The 7,688-nt window shown below is 51.5% G+C and overlaps 1 pseudogene across 1 annotated transcript; it reads right to left on the bottom strand.

The window, feature by feature from the left end:
• Positions 1–271: 271 nt before the first annotated feature.
• On the bottom strand, positions 272–7,222 carry LOC118150897 (acetylserotonin O-methyltransferase-like; annotated as a pseudogene). The gene is made up of 4 exons (XR_013531947.1): positions 7,156–7,222; positions 5,700–5,840; positions 3,662–3,784; positions 272–1,009 (listed from the first exon to the last, which is right to left on the bottom strand). The product of XR_013531947.1 is annotated as an acetylserotonin O-methyltransferase-like (transcript).
• Between the last annotated feature and the right edge of the window lie 466 nt (positions 7,223–7,688).

Raw genomic sequence — 7,688 nt, 5'->3', positions numbered from 1 at the left:
GCTTCAGGGTGAAGCTTCTAACAGACATGTATCAAGGAGAACACAGGAGCCCCTCCCTCCTTACAGCAACAAGAGGACCAAAACTTTGCCTACAGTCAATGCCAATGCCAAACTCACAATCCCCCCATCAGCCTGGTACTGACTGAAGCCCAGGAAATAATTCACAAAGCAGAGGCAGTCACACCCTGTCCACATAAACCTCCTGTCACTCGTCATGTCACCAAGAAGAAGGCAGTGGAGATACATCTCTTTATTATTATGGCTTGTACACTTCAACGGTTTGAGACCAGCTCGGTCGTGGAGACTCAAACCCAGGTGGCACTGCAGGAATTAAGAAACACACACGAAGACACAGAGAAAAAGTGGCAATCAGAGTGGGATATCAGGGGGCTGACAGCATCTCCCAGCTGACAGCACAGAGCAGACTCTTACCCACGTATTTATGCTTTTGAGAACAGGAGATCATTTTTAATAAGCAGGTGCTCAATGTTCCTTCATAGAATAAAGATAGACTCAACAGGCAAACAGGGCGTGTTCACTAGTAAAATAGAAATAAGCCAGAAAGCACTCTGCCAGTCGCCAACGGGGACAAGATCATGTATCCAGTGTTTCGGGAGTTGGTTTAGCAAGTGCATGACCAGCACATACAGTTCAGTCTTCTAGAACACTCTGAACAGTTTTCTGCCTGGGGACACACGGAGTTTCTTGCCACCATTTCTCAGTAAACAATATACAACCCATCACACGTATGTCAAGACCTTTTCCCAGCAGATGGTCATTTCCGATGACAAGGAAAGTTATTTCCTGGCTACAATGGCATAATAAATCACCCCCGTTTTTTTAAACTGGAAGTCTCTGAAGCCAGCAGAAGACAGGAGCGCATGGTAGTGGCTGGGTGTCCTCTCCTGGCCTTCCGTCTGCACAAGCATGTTCAGAGAGTAGAGCTGCATGAGGAGAGGACCTCACCTGTCTTCATCCAGGAGGCTTTCAATGACTAGAATGCCACCACCTAGAAAGGGACAGGCACAGTCCACATGACACACAAGCGCATGGCAAGCTGTGTGTGATGAGGACTGTGCCCCAGGGACTTCTGGGGTCCACTCATCTTCATGGCCCATGAGGACATGGCACAGCCTGTGTGTGTGTGATGGGAAGAGTGCCCCAGGGACTTCTGAGGTCCACCCGTCTTCATGGTCCATGAGGATGTGTGCACAGCCTCTCTGTGTGTAGGGACAGAGCCCCAGTGACTTCAGAGGTCCACCCATCTTGATGATTCATTAGAATGTGGGCACAGCCACTGTGTATGTGATGGGGACAGAGCCACAGTGACTTCTGAGGTCCACTCATCATGGCCCATGAGGATGTTGGCACAGCCTGTGTGTGTGTGATGGGGACAGTGCCCCAGGGACTTCTGAGGTCCACCCATCTTGATGGTCCGTGAGGACATGGACACAGCCTCTGTGTGTGTGATGGGGACAGTGCCCACCCATCTTGTCAGTCCATGAGGACGTGGACACAGCCTCTGTGTGTGTGATGGGAACAGTGCCCCAGGGACTTCTGAGGTCCACCCATCTTCATGGTCCATGAGGATGTGGACACAGCCACTGTGTGTGTGATGAGGACAGTGCCCCAGGGACTTCTGAGGTCCACCCATCTTCATGGTCCATAAGGACGTGGACCCAGCCTCTGTGTGTGTGATGGGGACAGAGCCACAGTGACTTCTGAAGTCCACCCATCTTCATGGTCCATGAAGATGTGGGCAGCCTCTGTGTGTGTGGGGACAGAGCCCCAGTGACTTCAGAGGTCCACCCATCTTGATGGTTTATTAGGATGTGAGCACAGCCTGTGTGTGTGTGTTGGGGACAGTGCCTCTGTGTCCTGTGAGGTCCACTATTCTGATGATCCATGATGACGTGGGCACAGCTTCCGTGTATGTGATACAGACAGTGCCCTGTGTCCTGTAAGGTCCTTCCATCCTGATGGTCCATGAGGACATGGGCACAGCCTCTGTCTGTGATGGGGACAGAGGACATGGGCACTGCCTCTGTTTGTGTGTGAAAGAGACAGAGGATGTGGGCACTGCCTCAGAGTGTGTGTGAAGGGGACAGAGGACATGGGCACTGCCCCTGTGCATGTGTGAAGGGGACAGAAGACGTGGGCACTGCCACTGTGTGTGTATGAAGGGGACAGAGGACATGGGCACTGCCTCTGTGTGTGAAGAGGACAAAGGAAGTCGGCACTGCCTCTGTGTGTGTGTAATAGGGACAGAGGATGTTGGCACTGCCTCTGTGTGTGTGTGAAGGGGACAGAGGTGGTGGACACTGCCTCTCTCTGTGTGCGAAGGGGACAGAGGTCATGGGCACTGCCTGTGTGTGTGTGATGGGGACAGAGGACATCAGCACTGCCTCTGGATGTGTGTGAAGGGGATAGTGTCTGTGCTGTCTATTCTGTGAGGTCCATACATTCTGATATTCCATGAAGAGCTAGGCACAGCCTCTGAGTGTATGAAGGGGACAGTGCCCCACCTTCCTCTGAGGTCTGGCCATCCTTATGGTCTGTGAAATATAGGAAGGGTCTCATACAGGAGAGACTGATAGGACTGACTGAGGCAGAAAGAGAGACAGAAAGCCTCTTTCTTTCCACATCCTCGTGGACCATCAGAATGGGTGGACCTCACAGGACACAGCGTCCCCATCACACACACAGTGGCTGTGCCCACATTCTAATGAATCATCAAGATGGGTGGACCTCAGAAGTCACTAGGACACTGTCCCCAAAACACACAGACACTGTGCTCACATCCTCATGGGCCATCAGGATGGCTGGACCTCACAGGACACAGGGGACACTGTCCCCATCACGCACACACATGCACACACACACACATGCACACACACACACACACACACACACGACGCTGTGCCCACGTCCTCATGGACCATGAAGATGGGTAGACCTCAGAAGTTACTGGGGAACTGTCCCCAAAACACACAGATGCTGTGCCCACATCCTCATGGACCATCAGGATGGGTGGACCTCACAGGACACGGGGCACTGTTCCCATCACACACACAGAGGCTGTGCGCATGTCCTCATGGACCAACACGATGGGTGGACCTCACAGGACACATGGGCATTGCCCCTATCACTCACACAGAGGCTGTGCCACATTCTCATGGACCATCACGATGGGTGGACCTCACAGGACACGGGGCGCTGTCCCCATCACACACACAGAGGCTGTGCCACGTCCTCATGGACCATCAGGATGGGTGGACCTCAAAGGACACACAGGCATAGTCCCCGTCACACACACAGAGGCTGTGTCACGTTCTCATGGACCATCAGGTTGGGGGGACCTCGGAAGTCAGTGGGGCACTGTTTTCATCACCCAAACAAATACTAGCCTAATTCGGAAAGAATTTCAGCAAAGCGAGACCGTTCTGAGACATTTCACAGAACGTTTCACTTTTTCCATCTTTCTGTGGTTCTCTCAATAGATAGAAATTAGGAGCCTATTTATGGTAGGTCTAAAAAGAAATCTATTGGCAAGACGTCTACGCTTACCCGTGGGACGAGTTCAGTCCCTGCCTTCTAAATATCACTCCTGCAGCTCTGCCCTGAGTCACAGCACATGCTGAAATGCAACCCCACCGCTCACCCGGCTTGCAAGACTGGTAGACCCTCTCCAGCAGCTGTGAGCATTTTCCATCCACCCAGTCGTGGAGGATCCTGGCCAGGATGTACAAGTCTGCTTCCAGAAGACGGTCTTTGAAGAAATCCCCTGGAACATATGGCAGGCACCCCAACGTCAGCCCATAATCCAGCCCCATGTGACTAAACCCAGGTACCAAAGGGCAGCTGCACGGGTCATGCCTTCCCCAGGTCTTCCAGGCTAGTGACCTGCAGAGCAAGTCTTCAAAACCAAAAAGGCTCAGAAGGAAAATCAGAACATACTGAGTGATACGTGTGTCCTCTTTCTCTCCTTCTCCTTTGAAAAATCATGTTATTAGCTGGGCATGGGTGTTCACGCCTGTAATCCCCCATGAGAGGCCAAGGCAAGAGGATAACCTGAGGTCAGCAGTTCGAGACCAGACTGGTCAACGTGGTGAAACCTCGTCTCTACTAAAAACACAAAAATTAGCTGGACGTGGTGACAGACGCCTGTAATCCCGGCTACTCGGGAGGCTGAGGCAGGAGAATCGCTTAAACCTAGGAGGTGTAGGTTGTGGTGAGCCGAGATCGCGCCATTGCACTCCGTCCTGGGAGACACAGTGAGACTCCATCTCAAAAAATAAAAAATAAATTAAAAATATATTTTTAAAAAGACAATACTGAATGGTACGTGTGGCGTGTTTCCTTCTTTAAAAAATCATGTTATTGGCAGGGCGCGGTGGCTCACACCTGTAATTGCAGCACTCCCAAAATGAAGCACGAGGTCAGGAGTTCGAGACCAGCCTGGTCAATGTGGGGAAACTCCATCTCTACTAGAAATACAAAAATTTAGCCAGGCGTGGTAGCACATGCCTGTAATTCCAGCTACACATGAGGCTGAGGTCACAGGGTCACTTCTGAGCCTGGGAGGTGGAGGCTGCAGTGAGCTTATGGTCATATCACTGCTCTCTAGCCTGGGAGACAGAATCACACCCTGTCTCAAAAAAAAAACGGTAGAAATGTGTTTTCTCTTGTTTCTACAAGCAGCTACTTAACTATTCTCAGTTCCATCTCTGGGGCTGCAAAAGATACAATATTTACCCTGTGGATCGTTCTAGAAAAAGTCTGAAGATTCCCATGAGAGTGGGTGGTGCTGCTCTAGGGAAGCCAGTTAGTAGGCTGGCATTTGCAATCAAAGCTGTTCGCTTAGTCAGTCGGTCACATCATCATATGGTCATTTGAAAGACTTCTTTTTTTTTTTTTTTGAGACAGAGTTTCGCTACTGTTACCCAGGCTGGGGTGCAATGGCGCGATCTCGGCTCATCGCAACCTCCACCTCCTGGGTTCAGGCAATTCTCCTGCCTCAGCCTCCCGAGTAACTGGGACTACAGGCACGCGCCACCATGCCCAGCTAAGTTTTTGTATTTTTAGTAGAGATGGGGTTTCACCATGTTGGCCAGGCTGGTCTCAAACTCCTGACCTCAGGTGATCCACCCACCTCAGCCTCCCAAAGTGCTGGGATGACAGGTGTGAGCCACAGTGCCCTGCTAAAATGACTCTTTTTTTCTTTATTACTTTTTTTTAGACGGAGTCTCACTCTGTCCCCCAGGCTGGAGTGCAGTGGCGTGATGGCGGCTCACTGCAACCTCCGCCTCCCAGGCTCAAGCGGTTCTCCTGCCTCAGCCTCCCGAGTAGTTGTGAGGCCCCAGATGCCTGCAGTAAAGGCTCTCTAACTGGAGAGCTGAGGCGGGCAGATCACAAGGTCAAGAGTTTGAGACCATCCTGGCAAACATGGAGAAACCCCATCTCTACTAAAAATACAAAAAAACTAGCCGGGCATGGTGGTGCTGTGTGCCTGTAATCCCAGCTACTAGTGAGGCTGAGGCAGGAGAATCACTTGAACCCATGAGGTGGAGGCTGCAGTGAGCTGAGATTGCACCACTGTGCTCCAGCCTGGGCAACAGAGCCAGATTCTGTGCCAAAAAAAATAAAAATCAAAGAAGTCTTCAGACATGTCTATGCTTCCCCGAGAGACACAAACCCACCTTCCTGGAAGCCGATCTGCTCTTCCTCTGAGAGTGAGAAGTGCTCCTCTGCCGTCCTCACCACTTCTGGGAGGTCAAAAACGGTGATGTGACATCTGGGGTACAGACAACGGCACTGCTTGGCCAGAGCCCCGGCCCCACCTGCGGCGAAGTGGACAAGGTGTGTTTGAGCCTCAGAGGTGAACCCGTCAGACACTGCTCACCCTCCATCCATCATGGACTCATGAAGAATCCGACCTGGGGCACTGGGTCCGTCCGCTGTGTCTTGGATGGATGGTGACGTGACTGCCTGTGGGCCCCTGAACTCGGCTGGTCTTCCTGACTGCGCTGACCCACATGTACGCTGAGTTACCGTGTGATCTTGTGGCTGGCGCAGCGGCCCAGCCAAGCACGGCCAACAGGTATGAAGGGCGCCGTGGCAAGCCCCAGGTACACGATGTCCAAGGAGGACCACAGACAGCTCCAGCCCGTGCCCCTTCTCGGTGATTTTCTTCCCAAGCTCCTCCCCAGGCAAGGGGGACCTTGACCTCTATCATCTCCCTCTACTCACAGTGACTGACGGCCATCACCTTGAAGAAGCTCCCCACCCTGCAAAGAGCCTTCTACCAGCCAGGAGCTGTTCCGGGGACCCGTGCAGTAAGAGGACCACACAGGGCAGGGGGGTCACGGCCCAGAGCCTGACAGCTTTATGGGCTGGACGAGGTGCTCCAGGTGTGAGCTCAGGTTTGTGGGGTTTGTATTTGAAAAGCATGTCCAGTCAGGGTGCACTGGCTCATTCCTATAATCCCAGCACTTTGGGAGGCCGAGGCGGCGAGATCACCTGAGGTCAGGAGTTCGAGACCAGCCTGGCCAACATGGTGAAACTCCATCTCTACTAAAAATACAAAAAAAAAAAAATCAGCCGGGTTTGCTTGTGGTCCCAGCTATTCGGGAGGCTGAGGCAGGAGAATCACTTGAACCCAGGAGACGGAGGTTGCAGTGAGCCCAGATCACACCACTGCACTCCAGCCTGGGCAACAAGAGCAAAACTCTGTCTCAAAAAAATTCAGGATAATCTTCAAATCATCATATTGTTCTAGGTATTTTTCTGTTTTTGTCAATAAAGGAAAACACAGTTGATTTGCTCCTTTTTCCGGTTAAGGGGAATGTTTGACAGCTATTAGATAGCTACAGAGTCAGAATTAATTTTTGATCTGGCAATATCCTAAATCAGTAAAATAATTGAATCCCAAAAGGCTTTTCCTTGCCTCTGTGAAAGATGAAGATCCTCTCATCTGCTGGAAGGTCTGAAAACACAGCATACTTTGAATTTTTTATAAGAAAACTTCTATTGAATGAAACCAAGCAAAGGCTATTCTCGAAAAAAAAAATGCAGAAAATAAAGGACACTGTGAACACACTCTCTATACAAAACAAGAAACACAGCTCTGAGGTTTTCTGCGTGGAGGATACTTACCACCGAGGTCGCACACGAGCGGGAACAGGGACAGGTCGAACACGGTCAGCACACTTCTCCCGTGCATGCTCCACACCTCCCACAGAGCTTGCATGAACTGCACTTGCTCGCCCTCGGACCTGCTGTGCAGAAGCAAGCTTGTAAAAGGTGGCGAAGATTCAGGCAAGCGTCCAGAGCAGAGATGTGGAGAACCCCCTGCCAAGAACAGAGCTGTGTGCCACGTGGGCGCGCCTGGCAGTCTTGCATAGCTGTGCCACACGGGTGCGCCTGGCAGCCTTGCATAGCTGTGCCACATGGGTGCGCCTGGCAGCTTTGCATTTGACACAGAGCGATAAGTGACTGGGGACGGGGGAACCCTAGGTCAGCCACCAAAATGTACCCAGTTCCGGGAGAACCTGGAGTCCCATCAGAACAGACCAGGGTTCTCTGGAAGCCACCGTCGGTATAGATTTCTATCTGAAGAGGAGTTAGGATGTTTACTGTGGGAAGCAGAAAAGGTCCTTTTTAAACTTTCCTGTCTTGTTAAGGAATAA

This window comes from Callithrix jacchus, chromosome Y (assembly GCF_049354715.1).
Source record: "Callithrix jacchus isolate 240 chromosome Y, calJac240_pri, whole genome shotgun sequence".
In the NCBI taxonomy this organism is placed as follows: Eukaryota; Metazoa; Chordata; class Mammalia; order Primates; family Cebidae; genus Callithrix; species Callithrix jacchus.
This window is presented reverse-complemented; position numbering and strand designations above follow the sequence as displayed.